At 47.1% G+C, this 14,740-nt stretch overlaps 1 protein-coding gene across 1 annotated transcript in view; it reads right to left on the reverse strand.

Moving 5' to 3' along the window:
- LOC147731312 (putative methyltransferase DDB_G0268948) overlaps nt 1-14,740 on the reverse strand; it is a 395,842-nt gene that overhangs the window by 1,707 nt on the left and 379,395 nt on the right. The window lies entirely within an intron of this gene.

A 14,740-nucleotide genomic window follows, 5' to 3' on the forward strand; every position in this document is an offset into this window, starting at 1 on the left:
ATCTTGGGACTTGAACTGTAAAAGCAATGAAAAGGGGGCAGGGAAGGAATACCCTGACCCCCTAGTCCTGGTTCTGGGGTAGTTTTTTGCCGTAAAATCTTGTCCCCAGGGCCTGCCACCTCGTCCCCGGGGCAGGCTGATATTGTTTTAACTGGAGGGGGTTTTTGAGAGCACCAGGGGCCACCAACTCCCTAAGACTTCATAAGAAATCGATGGGGGCTGTGCAGACCACCCATTGCCTTAATGGGCCCTGGGGACCATCATCTCCCCGGGGCCACGAATCACAATTAAAGTGAGCAATTTACTGCCCTGGGGACCGCCACCTCCCTGAGGCTTCAGTATATGTTTTCGACAGAGCTGGCCTCAAGGCACCCCTCCTGGCCCGTTCTCGGCCTTGAGGACCACAAACTCCCTGGGGCTACCCCTGAATAAAGGATGGAGGAGGCCCTTAATGGCCCTGGGGACTGCCACCCCCAGGGCTGGTTTGCTAAGTCCCGGACTGCCCACCACTGGGACATATACAAAAGAAACAATTGATGGACGGAATGCTGGACAATGCAAACATTCACCCCCAGTCACAAGGATCTGGGTTTAATACATCATTCTTTTGCTCACCACACCACCCCAGTTTGGACCCAACCATATGCAAATCAGTCTTGACCCTGTTCCTTATGGGAACAGTCAAGTCTGAACTGCCAAACCAGGTCTTCCCTGGACCCGAAACAAGCATTGGACTGATTTGAGAGCATCTCCCTTCATCAGCCTGGTTTGCTAGGATGCTTGTTTCCAGTCCAGGGCAGGCCTGGCCTGGCAGTTCGGGCTGGAATGCTCCCATTGTGCAGAGGGTCAATACTGATTTACATATGGCTGGGTCCAAACTGAAATGGCAGGGTGAGCAAAAAAACTATGGATTTAGGCATAGATCTCTGTACTGGGGTACTGCATTGTTCTGCATTCTGTCCATCAATTGTTCTTTTTGCATTTGTCACCCCGAGTGGGACGGGTATGCCCAGACGTGGGTCCCGTGCTCTCCATGCCACTGGAGTCAAGCTATCCTGGTTAATGAGGACTGAAAGCCCAAAACCAGTCCTAGGATGCTTGTTTCCAGTCCAGGGAGGTCCCATTGGGTGCAAGGTCAATACTGATTTGCACATGGCTGGGTCCAAACTAGAATGGCATGGTGAGCAAAAAAATTATGGATTTTGGCCCACCCTATAATTAGTAAAAAAGTTAAATGTGGTCTTAAGTCCAAGGCTAAGTCCCACTGACATTCCAAAACAAGATAACCACTGGCAAATTCCCAATACTGAAGCAACATCCCCCCTCCTTATGCCCTAGTGTGATCCACCTCATGTCACAGAATTGACGTTGATACACGAGTATACCTAACCTCTACACACCACATATTGCTTCGGAGCATTTTGAAGAAGGTGCCAGCAGAATTAGCCATGGTGGGATTGGACTTGGTTAACCAACTTGGTGAGACTACCTACCCCTGCTAGTTCTTGGTCCCGGGACCGGCGGTGAGGGGTAGGTCTGACCAAGAAGACGCAGGATAACGAAACCTGTCCACTATGAGGTTCACCCGCTGTTCTACTCGCCGGGTACTGTTGTTGTAGCATGCCATTACCTGATAGGAACACAGAGCGCAACACAGGTACACGACTTCCCCTTATTTTGACAATGCAAAATAGTGGAACAGCCATACTGTAGATAGTTGTCTTTTAAACAACATAGTTAGGCACTGGTCCTGATGAATCGCCAGTCAAATTGACAAACAGGCGAGAAACATTTTGACCCAGTCACATACCAGCTTAGCCTTGTACTAGGGCACATTATTTCCCTACAAGTCTAGTCCTTGTTCAAATTTTAAGTGGAGCCAATGGACCTCCAGAATAAAATTGATCCTGGTACCCTTGCCCCCATTTTAAACCACTTCCACGTCTACACTCTCCTGGCCCCACACCCGCACTTCACCCATACGCCAGTTGGAAAAAGATCTTCACCAAAGAGCCCCTCTTTGAGGTGTTTCCCATTGGGTATTGCACCGCTGACTCAACGAGGAGCATTGCCGATGATGAAGCATGACACTCGCAAGGGTGTGTGAGGCCATCACATCCAACAAAGTGGATGCCCGTTTGTAGGTACCCCACTTTGCCCTACAGCATCCCTATCTTGACTTCGACCAAGCTAGCACTCCTTTCGGAACAGCCTGGTACCCCTCTTGTATTTGGTACTGCTGGCAGAGAGAAATCTCATAATATGATTGGCGGGACCACAGTATGTTGGGGCCTCTGACTTTTGTGCCACCTCCAGGGAACGGCATTTCCCTTGCGTTTCCGTAGCTCATCTGCCACAAATGCATTTTTGGCAGACACCGCCTCCATCTGATGGATAAAGTCAACCATAGGCCGATTCATATACAAAGACATCGGGCTAACCTTTGTAGTGGAACAAGGGGTCATCCGACATTCCCTCAAGAAAACATACAGAGTACAATTCAAATCCTGCCGATCAGCCACAGCAATCCTAATGGCTTTATTAAGGGTACGCATAAAGCGCTCAGCCTCCCCATTGGCCTGAGGCAAAAAGGAGTACCCCTGGACTGAAGATAGGTAGTTAATCCTGACTTGAAAATGGAGGACCATTGTCAGTACGGAGCTCAGTGAACAAACCATGAGTAGCCATGATGTTCTCAAACCGAGGAATAGTCTGACAAGCCATGGTTGTGTCCAGTAACTCAACCTCTGGATATTTCGAGAAATCGTCAATTGCCACCAACATATGATACCCATCCGGTAAACTCCCAAAGTCAGCACTTGCCTGCTGCCAAGGAAATGAAGGAATGTCTTCTGTGAGGATGCATGCTGGAGTATACCCAGCCCCAGCAGCCTGACAGAGTGCACACCTCAATACAGTGCTCCCCACCAAAGCATCTAGGTCCGGAAACCAAACCTTACATCTCAACCTGTATTTAGTCTTCACTACCCCTTGATGAGCCAAGTGGGCCTGATCCACCACCCTTTGTTGAAGACAACCAGGAACCACCAGCCATGGACCTCTCATCAGACAGCCTTCCAGGGATGTAACCAGTTCATCCCACACATTGTAAAGGGACGCCAAAGTAGACCTAGCATCCTCAGGAAATTCCATTTCCCAGTACTCACTGCAGAAAGACAAAGCTGGAGATATCCATCCAGTTTCGTAGACTCCAGAATCTCCTCCAAAAAAGTAGGAAGAGGCTGAGACCGCTCCACCATCGGACACACATGTTCCTCAGTATTCTCAGCATCAGACTCCTCACTAAGAGTAGCAGGACGTACATGCCTCGAAAGATAGTCAGCAGGATTTAGGGACCCAGGACGAAACACCACAGGAAAACAATAATCCTGCAACTGCAGAATCCATTTCTCAATTCGTGGGGAGGCTTGGAAGAAGACCACATGAACAACGGATGAGTGGTTTATGGTCTGTATGTATAACAAACGGCTGGCCATAGAGATATAAATGAAAATGGTGACACCCCCAATCGATGGCTTTAGCCTCCTTCTCAATATGTTCAGTTGCAGTCAAGGCACGACTGGCATACGCCACTGGGGCCCATTCCCCATTGCCCTGCCGCTGAGAAAGCACAGCCCCCAAGCCAATGGGACTAGCATCCACTGACAACTCAGACTTCAGTGCTGGTTTGAAATCCACCAGAGTTGAATCAGCTGATAGGGCCTGCTTAGTAGCCTGAAAAGCACATTCCTGCTCCAGACCCAGTTCAATGTGACATTAGACTTAGTAAGTTCCCGCAAAGGAGCAGTAAGATCAGTCAGGTTGCGGATAAAACAGCCACAATAGTTCACCATTCCCATTAAACTCTGCACACCAGACACATTAATGGAATAGGCGCCGTCTGAATATCACGAACTTTCAAAGGATCCGGTGACACACCATCCTGCGAAAAATGATAAGCAAAAAACAAAATGGCAGTTTTCAAGAATTTGCATTTTTCTTTGTGAAGCGTTTGTCCATTCTCCAGCAACTGCTGAAATACACCCTGGAGGCGACAAAAATGCTCATCCAAAGTAGGGCCATGCCCCAAAATGTCGTCGCTGACATTAAACACACTATCCAGGCCAGAAAGGACCCCCCGAATCGTGTCCTGAAAAACCTCTGCAGCACCGGAGACCCAAAAACTTAAATGCTTATACCTCCGCAAACCCACATGTGTAGAAAACCTGGTAATTACACTGGAAGCAGGGTCAAGCATCAGCTGATGGTAACTGGCACGAAGATCCATTTTAGAAAAGCAATGTGACCCACTCACCTCCACCACTATCTCGTCCACAGTAGGGGTGAGGTGCCGTTCACGCTTAATCGCAAGATTAGGTAACCGCATATCCACACAAATACAGACCTCTGCAGGCTGCTTAGGTTTACGGGCCACCACAATTAGAGACACCCTGGGAGTTGGACCACCCCCCTTTCAATGATGTCAGCCAGCTCAAGTTTCGCCTGTTCTGCTTCCACCTTTGGTCGAAGAATGAACGCCACCCTCCTATGACGTAAAGCTACTGGCAGGACTGACTTCTCAATATGAAGCTTGATCATGCGACCCTTCAAACAGCCAATACCTTCAAACAAAGCTGAGCCAACAATTCTTCCACATTCCATTGATGCACACTCAAGGCAAAAGTGACCAATTGCAGAAATTCCGCTTTCCGACAGATCAGCAACAACCTTTGACCCACTTGGATGACATATATCCGTGTCTTTATCGCATAAGAGCCATGTGCCACCTCAGCAGAGAAAACTCCTGCCAACGGAAGGGGATCAGAGGACCCATATGCAAAAACCCTGGTGGTGGTTGAACTTAAAGTGGCAGAAATCGGCAACGTCAGCATCATTGACATTGCCATGACATTTATAGAGAAACCCGTATCAATCAAGGGGATGCACGAGGTGACCATCCACCATCACTTGACACTTAGGAATACCCTTTCGCAGGTGACTCCCAGGTTGGAGAGCATGGATACCATGTATAGCCCCCTCCAAATCATCATCGTCCATGTATCCTTCCACTTGTAACTGAGCAGCAACATACACCTTGTTAGATGATACAGGGGCAGAACATCGTACCAGGGCAGAGCGACACATCTTCGCAAAATGGTTGAACTTGCTGCAATTGGAACACCTCTTTCCAGTAGCAGGACACGTCCATTTCTGAGGAAAAGGACCCCCACAACAATAACAGTACCTGGACTGCTCCACTCTCCCTTTACTCCTCAACTTCTTCCTGTCAGGGACTCGGGCCAAAACAACATTCACCGGCTCCACCTTCTCCACTTTTTGGAGCACCGCCTCCATATGGGCCGCTCGCACTTTAGAAAGTTCCTTAGATATTCCCCGGGTCAACATATCAGCCATTGACATGCCCGGCACCTGTAGAATAGCTTCATGTTATTTACTAGAGGAACAGCCCTTTATGAATTGGGCCCTGATCTCATCCGCAGCATCTGGCAACGTACAGGTGCTGGCCAAATCATGCAGACGGGCATAAAATGTACCACAGACTCATCTGGTAGCTACAGTGCCTGACGCAACAGAAACCGCTCATAATCCGGATTGGCCAGTGGGTCAAAATGGGCGGTAAGGCATTGCTTCAAAGTACCATACATATGTGGTGGTTCACCTTCAACCACCAACAGCCCCAAATGGTGCATGACCGCCCACCCCCCCAGGTGCAGCAGCATGGAACACCGTTGTTCCTTCTAAAGGTCAATGGCATCAAAATATGTCTCTAAATGGTCCATCCAGTCCTTCCAACGGGCCGTCTGGGCTGATGGAGGACCATCCATCAGAAAAAGCTCCACAGGAGGGATGGCCGACATATCAACACCCTTCAGCAAAAAGCACCACGGACCCGGCCACACCCCACAGGCACCACCCCTGGACTGAAAAGCACCAAAAGAGCCCATGAAAGACCCAGCAGAACTTGCCTGAATCCAAAGTCTCGCACCAGAAAAGCAGGCAAAGCACCAGGCTCCAGGCAGGCAAAATGCTCCTCACAGCCGATGAAACACCCCTCTCACTCCAGCAGGGGACCACAATCCGCAGGGCACCAGCAACGCAATATCTGGTGAAATGCCCTCCACACCCCTAGCAGGATGTCACGGTCCGCCGGCTACAGCAGCACTGCCGCTGCACTCCACCCAGCCTCCTCCAGCCACGCCTCATTCCGCCAACAGCAGGCCATGCCCCCGTTAACAAACGGGGCCAAGCCACTAACAGCAGCTATGAGGCAGCGAGGCAGCAACTAGGCAGCGAGAACCTAGGAAACAGGTGAAACAAGAAGCAGCCGGCACCCGGCCACTGCAGGTTAGAGGACACGCAGCAACACCCACTTGTCACCAAGATATAATGTTCAAGTACAGCACCAAGTAAGTAAGCACCAGTACACCGGAAGTGCTCTGTTCAACTTCTTGGTTACACCAGGCATCTTTAATTCAGTTACTAGCTCCACCCCCAATCATTACGTTAATAACAACCTGTGTACAAATAACGAGGGAGGTCCACTACCACCCCTCCGGGTTACATTAATGGAGTGCGCCACCAGTGACCACATCACAGGCAGAATGCCTTAACCTCCTGGAATTTTCAGGCGGGCGGTTGGGTCCAGGGTTGAGGAACTCCAAGATTGGTTTGGGAGCACGAGCGGGGTCAACACAACATTTTAGGGACATGACAGTTAGGGCTGGATGCCTTGTTAGAATTTGGGTACACCCCAGCAGGTAGGGGCTGTCCTTAGTTTTCAAGGTTGTTTTAGTTGTTTGCTTGTAGTTGTTTTTCTGCAGCTATTATGTAATTGTAAGAAAGTGTGTTGGGTGCCCTGCAGGTGTTGCTTGAGGATGGCAGGGCTAATCTGCTGGATGAGGGGGCCTTGCAAGAAGCAGGCTACCCTATCATGCAGCGTCCCTATAACCAGGTCAGTGAGAGGTGTGATAGCGGCTGTTATGAACTACTCGCCTCCATCCTGCAAGTTAAACAGAGTACAGTAGGTTTCGGGTGCTCACAGGGACCTGTGTTGGCACAGATGTCTCAAGCCGCCAGGCCCCGCAGGTCCAATGAGGGCAGGAGGGGCCAGGTTATGGTGAAGGGGGTGAGAGGTGCTCCCAGCACCACTGGTTTTGGAATTCGGGCAGGCAGGATGGGAGGTATGAGGAACATGGAATCTCTTGCTCCACAGCTACCCCGTCTGAATGGGGGCGCACATCGAGAAGAAGCATGTTCACTTTGATAAGGAAGGTATTTAGACCCCCAGTCTTTGTGCCACAGGGATATGCACCCACTGGCACTATTCTTCTCTCTGCGATGCTGTCTGTGGCATCTATTGCGCAGGAGTGGCCCAAGAGTGCGGTTGCGCCTTTCGGCCACATGGAGGCACACAGCCTTGTAATGTCAAGAGGTTGAGATGGCACTATCCAGGACCTGCGTCTGAACCTGTTGAGTTCACATAGGCAGGCATTGCAGCAAAATTAAGGAGGGAGGAAGAGACCTGAGAGGGTGCAATGGCCTTAGTAGAGCGCCAGGGGGGCACTGAGTGCATTGGGAGTGTTATGAGCCATGCATGGTTTTCTAATTAAAGATCAGGTTGTTCTGGCAATTCTAGGTCTTATGGGCATGCATCTGGGGAGACGCAGAGGTTCCTGGTCAGTTGGGGGAAGGGATGTTATAAGGCGGTGATATCATGATTTCTGGTACAAACTGGGACCTGTTCACACGGTGAGTCTAATCCTCAAAATCTTTACCAACAATGAAAATATTTGTTGAGGCAGGCAGCAACTACCAATATGCCGTCTGTGCCTACTAGATCTGAGTCACCACTTTCAAAGAATAAAACCTGGTTAAAAACGTTGCGCTGTATTCCCCACTATCATCCTCCCTCCTCTCAACCCTCCCCTCCTATGAAGAACTACTTCAAGTGAGTGAAGAGGAAAGAAGGAGAGAAAAAAGCGTGAAAAGGGATGGTGGAGCCTCACAGGAGTAACACCATGGAGGCCAGCAGGATGGTACTCGCCTGCTACCTAGGTTCTCATCATAAGCGTCCACCACTCCAAACAGAAATTGTGTATCATATACTGCCTCCTGGAGGTCATAGATATCACTCTTTGAATGATCCAGATGCCACTACTTGAAATACATTACCAGTAGGGATTTAGTACTAGTGAGGGGCCACTTGACCTGAACTGTTCTCGAAACACTCAATATAGTTTTTTGAATAAAGGTTTGGGGATTGATAAACATTGCTTTGCACTGACATGAGGTTTCCTGGATTGACAACAGGAAGCGTCCGAGTAGGAGTGTGATAATTGTGGGGGTGGGGTATAGAGGCTTCTGTACCTTGAAGTGAGCGAATTGTACATCTTCACTCATGATGCCACAACCCGTAACGCATCACTGATAGGGCAATGTATTAAATGTCTATGAATTGGCAAAACCATCAGCCATTTCCACTCAAGCAAAGAAAAATGTTAATCATTGTTTCAAGAATTCCCATAAATTTCACCCTAGTATTTTTCGCCAAATTTTCTTTAAATGCGGGAATGCAATAAACATTTTGCTCCAGGTTTGCATATCTGTACTCTGGGCGTTCTGATTCAATCTGTCCGCTTTGACACACTGTAAGATGGCGGGTGGATTTACTAGCAATACAGAGAAGGTAGTGCCGGTCATATGACCAGCGTGATGACGCGGTACGCACGGACTGCACATAGAGCGTCACCGCAGCCGGCCCCCGGATGATGATGGGACAGAGTTCCACACCAAACGAGGTCCCGGTGAGTGAATTCTTTGAGATACATTATCAGCGAGACGACAACATAGCGCTTAGAGTTTCCACTAAGCAACTATGAACAGGATGATAGCAGGCAGAGTCAGTCCCTATATAGATAATGACTTGAGTGTAATTTGACGCGATGCGAGCAGGTCACCAAGCATATAGAAGTAACAAGGTACTTGGTATTACTGAAAGAAATGATCATGTTGCGAACGGTCACTGTCTATCGGATTTGAGGGACATTCGAGGTACAGCGGGCAGTTAATGAGCACTACTCGCATTTTGAAGCAGTAATACAGATTACATAACTAATATAACATTACGCTAGAAATGGGGAGAAGAAGTTGCACATAAATTCTGAAAGTCAGACACAACATAGAAAATAAAGGCTTATTGAAATTAATCATAATACTCTATGTTTTACAGACTGACGGCAGTAGTCATAGTGACAATCAGTGAGAGAGTGACCAAGCACATACTCACAAAAGCATGAGGGTACAGGTATGCCTGCAAAGTGCCTGATCTCGGTAAATTGATTATGACAATCCGGTGGGGGATTTTTTAAGATATTGCCAGTTAAAGAAAATGAGTGCCTACAGATGGTGTTGCACTGATTTCCACTTAAGTCTTCTGCAGGAACACTAACGAAATAAGATTATCGGTGCAGGGTGGAGTGACAGACCCACGCCCTGAAGAAATTGCCATGAGTCATCCATGGGCAATGAAACATGTTGGCTTTTATATGAGCAGACACACAGCACAGAATAATGGTCCATTAGCCAGTGGGGTCTAGCTCGATTTTAAATAAGGATAGATGCATCAAAGGATTTGGTGTATTAAGTCCTTTCTTTGGGTCTAGACCTGCGGTACACCAGACTTGTCTTGATGTACAGGCAGGTTTTGACATCCTAGCACCAGTTTTCTTTTTCTTTTTTTGTGCACTATCACAATTTCTGTTTGGAGTGGTGGACGCTGATGATGAGAACCTAGGTAGCAGGTGAGTATCATCCTGCTGGCCTCCATGGTGTTACTCCCGTGAGGCTCCACCATCCCTTTTAACACATTTTTCTCTCCTTCTTTCCTCTTCACTCACTTGAAGTAGTTCTTCATAGGAGTGGAGGGTTGAGAGGAGGGAGTATGACAGTGGGGAATACAGCGCACCTTTTTTAACCAGGTTTTATTCTTTGAATGTGGTGACCCAGGTCTAGTAGGCACCGACGGCATATTGGTAGTCGCTGCCCCAACAAATATTTTCATTGTTGGTAAAGATTTTGAGGATTAGACTCACCGTGTCAACAGGTCCCAGTTTGTGCCAGAAATCATTATATCACCGGCTTGTAACATCCCTTCCCCCAACTGACCAGGAACCTCTGCGTCCCCCCAGAAGCATGCCCATAACACCTAGAATTACCAGAAGAACCTGTTCTTTAATTGGAAAACCATGCATGGCTCATAACACTCCCAATGCACTCAGTGCGCCCCTGGCACTCTACTAAGGACATTGGTGCACCCTCTCAGGTCTCTTCCTCCCTTCCTTAATTTTCCCTTCCCAGTTTGTACCTGAGATTTTGAGTGGGGGGTGACCTGTTTTCTACCCCTTTAGCTCCTTTGTGTACGAGGTGATATCATGATGCCATTCCAGGCACCGGTGGTGCGTTCTGTTATATGGTTGGGACAGGGGGCTTTTTTGGATGAAGGTCCAGACAGGTGAGCATGGTGTTACGAGGGGGCCTGAGTGGTATTGAGCAGGTTGTGCAGGGACCTGTTAGCATCAATCAGGGGTTTGAGGCAGGGTCATCGGAAGCGGTCATATCCAATGAGCCGGGAGGCTCTCGTGTGGCCTGGTAACCCCAGTCTTAAAGTAGTGAGCGCGTCTGTGTGGCTGGCTCTGGAATGGCGTTGGACCAATCATTGGAGGGGCAAGGACTGGATTATATGCCAACTTTGCAGGAGTTCGATGATTCACAGGGCTTATACATTTCACAGTGTGGTGATGGAGGTGTAGGAGGTTGTGAGGCACCTGGCACGAGTGCGGAGGCTGGTGGAAGGTGTGAGGAGACAGAATGGGATTTGAATTATGTAGAGGATGAATTGGATAAAAGGGAGATTGCTGATGGTGATGGGGGTGAGGATGAATGTGGGAGGCCCCCAGGATGCGTTACAGGCTCAGAGTGCCAATAACCGGAGGGGTAGTTTTAGTGTTTTTCAATCAGCGGCAGAGGTACCAGGACAAACAGTGTCAGCTATAAGATGACCTTGACATCAGGAAGAACAGCTTTGATCCGGGCCCTGACCTTGAGGCCAGGTAAGGTGTCTAGAGTGACGGGCACTGAGATCGGGATGCAGCCAATGGAGACAGCAACCCAAACTCCGGGGGACTCTGGACTCCGTTTATCAAAAGGTAGGAATGTGCAGGATCAGGGCATAGGTATGGAAACAGACAAGAATCTAGAGAAGTAAGTGGGTGGGGTCAGCTTATGACGTAGGAGTATGGGGTACCACTAGCCATGAGTGAAATCAAGACCCAGAGGAGAAGAAAGAGAGTAAGGAAGTGAGGCAAAAATGGTTGGCCTACATGGGCATTAGTAAGGCCCTAGAACACAGGTCTTCAAACTGTGGGGCGCACCCCCCTTTGGGGTGTGGATGGGTTCCCAGGGGGACACAAAGGCCTCTGCAAGCACATGTAAATGAAGATGCCTGGAAGTGCAGCAATGTTTATTTGCTGCATTCCCAGGCTGCCTTCATTTACTCCGAAGCCCTCAGAGTGCTGTGGGGCCAGAGGTCAGTGGGTGTGGTCCTAGGGGCTTGGTTGGGCAGTGTCTGGAGTCTTATTAAGACTCCAGCACATCCGAGTTTTTCACAGGTCTTTAAAGACCATTCTGCATACCTTTGGAAACTGGTTACCAAGGCTTACTTTTTTTCTCGTTTTCCAGTTTCCCCTGGGCCCCCAACTCCACCTATTCCTTACATTTGTATTTTAAATTTACTGCCGTAGTGTGAAAATGTATTTTATGAAAAGGAATATAAAAAAGGGTTGCCAATAGAAAAAATGCCAGCTATGTATGTTTAAAGAGCCTGCAAAGACTTTGCTTTGACACTAAATAGGGTCTTAATTAAAGAAGTATGTATTCATTTGTAATTTGACTTTCTGTCTGTTCCTTTTATTTTCAATCATGAAACATTCAGGCAGCCCTAGAACGCATTTAAAAGTGCTTTTCGAAGTACGCAATGATAAGTGCTGAAAATAGGGCTTTAGTTGACTGATTATTTTTGTACCGTCTGCAACATCAAAATAATGAGCTTGCAACCCTAATCATAAGACTGGAAGTTTGTTGGAGTATCATCACGTTATTTATTTCCTTCACCCTCGATTCCCTGATTAATTCCATAATAGCAATAGTTTAACTTATATCTGAAACCTTACGCCCCGTCAATAACATGCTTATTAATTTCAAGTGTCTGGGAATTCACCCTGGATTCAGACAACTCACTCCTCATTCTCACCCTTCACTTTCACACTCACCTTGCACTCATCGCACTTCCCGCATTTGTCACATAATCCATTTTCTGCTGCATAATGTGTAGATTAAAAAATGCAGCAACACATGATACTTCACAGTGGAAGGCCCTTTCTAAAGGTTGACTGGTCCCCTTTCTGTTGCTTATTGCTATATGGGGGTGTTAATGTGGTACTTATGAGGGGCAATAAAGGCCAGGACAATGTTAACAAGTGTAAAAATAGAAAAATAGTGCAGTAATGCTATCACAAAATATGCAGCACAATTTACATTTTCTTGATGCATAATTTGACCTTCTCCTGCCGCATAATTCCAAAGCCCCTGTTTAAAGTGCTATGAGATCCCAGCCTGTGGCAGAAATCACTGTGAATATGTAAGTCATTATTTTAAAGCAGTATTTACATACTCTAAGCTCGGCTGCTGCAAAATGATGCAGTGATTGAGATAAAACAAGTTCTTACAAAACATACTTTTTATTAATAAGTAATCAAACTGTATCTAATGCAGACATTTTTGTAAGGTCTCCACTATTCCAGATCCCAGCTGATATCTCCTTTACATTATATCTTAAAAAGAATAGATCTTTGCCACCATAAAGCTTTAAGCAGATCCACTGGAATTATTTAACAGAAGAGTACAACATTATGTGGCAGGTTTGACTAAATTATGCAGCAAAAATAGGTAAATTATACGGCACAATGCGCCACATTTTGTGGTTAGCATTACTTCTTTATTTTGTCATTTTAGTTCATGGTAATGCTGTCAGGGGAAATATTTCACTGTATTAGTACCAGTGTAGCACCCAAATACAGCATGAGGCAACTACAAGATTACCAGTCAATCTATGCAAAGGGTCTTCCACTGCTCCGGAACACTTTGTCACGCTTTAAGTAACTTTTGTTCCGTTTGAGCTAGAATCAAGTTTTTTTTGTTGAAATCTGCAGATTATGTAGCAAATGCAGTAAACTGATAATTATGTGGAAAATGCTGCTGCTGCAGAAACTCATAGTTCTATGGTTTCTTTTTTAACTTTCTGCACTACCAGTACACACCTCGATTTCAGGAAGAGGCATCTCAAAGTCATTATTAACCATTCAGGGGCAGTTTTTTTGTGAAAGCTGAGTCCATGGCGTGGCAGGTAGAAGGTACGTTGAGTAGTTCAGGGTTTGCTTCGCGGAGGAGGAGGAGGAGGAGGAGGTTTGGGGGCAATTGGATAATGAGTTATTCTTACAGACTATGGCGAGTTTTGAGCAAAGTGCTTTTGGTTCTTGGGTACTCTCCTCAGGAATTTGGGTCTCATTCTTTCAGGATTCAGATGGCGATGGAAGCAGTATGAAGGGGTTGGGCTGTGGTGGTAATCAGGCATGTGGAACGTTGGCGGTCAAATTGTTACCAGAGCTATTTGCAACCTGCTGGGTTTTGCATGATTACCATTAACATGAATTATTTTCTCCTAGGTTGCATTGCAGGCTCGAGGAGAGGCCACATTGAGGTTTGGATCTGTGGCCACTTCTTTGTAAAGTGGGCAGTGAGACATGTCGAGAACAGGAGAGTAGGCCGACAATTGTGGCTGCCTGATACGGTGGTTCAGCTAAAATGGTTTGGCAAAGGAGGCATCACATGGCACAAACTGTTGCCAGAGCTAAATCTTTTTGTGATGGGCTGCCCGACGTCCTAATTTTGCACCTAGGAGAAAATTATTTAGTCAAATTAAAGGGATTGGTGCCGGTGAAATGTATGAAGCAGGATTTACTGTGTATAAAAGGAGCTTGGTTTGGCACAACAGTGATTTTGACAGGATTAATGGCAAGAAGAGTTTGGTGTGGAGCTCAGAAATCTGGGGCAATAGATAGAGCTCGCAGAAAAGGTAACAGAGAGTTGAGGAAGTTCTGCAAAGTGGGAGGCTTAATATTTTGGGAACACTGCGATATTGAATATGAGGGTCTTGAGTCTTTTAGAGATTACGGGTCCATTCGTCTTTTGTTGGTATTGACCTGCACGTGATGAAAATACGGAGTGTTTTGGCAGAGATGATTCATCAATTTAAAGTTTCGGGAGGAAGTTTATGAACGTAATTCGATGGCATCAGTGCGGTATGCACAGGATCTGGTAGCGGGTAGTTTGGGTGGGGAGAGCTGTGATTGGATTTTGGTTGGTGGCATTAGGAAGGGTTGCTTAGAGGAGCGGGGGTTGGATAGTTATGAAATCTATAGTGAGGACACTCATTTAGTATGTAAGGTTTAGAGCTAAGGTTTGTTATTAAAGTTTGGGACCGGTTTCATTAAAGCGGCCTTTTCAACACCATCACGTAGTCAGTCATTATTGGAGACACCATCCCGCCTAACAGAGTTGAGTCATGAGGGCACACCCCACAGCCCTTCTTCTTCATTTTTTATTT

This window comes from Lissotriton vulgaris, chromosome 2_1 (assembly GCF_964263255.1).
Source record: "Lissotriton vulgaris chromosome 2_1, aLisVul1.2, whole genome shotgun sequence".
Classification (NCBI taxonomy): Eukaryota; Metazoa; Chordata; class Amphibia; order Caudata; family Salamandridae; genus Lissotriton; species Lissotriton vulgaris.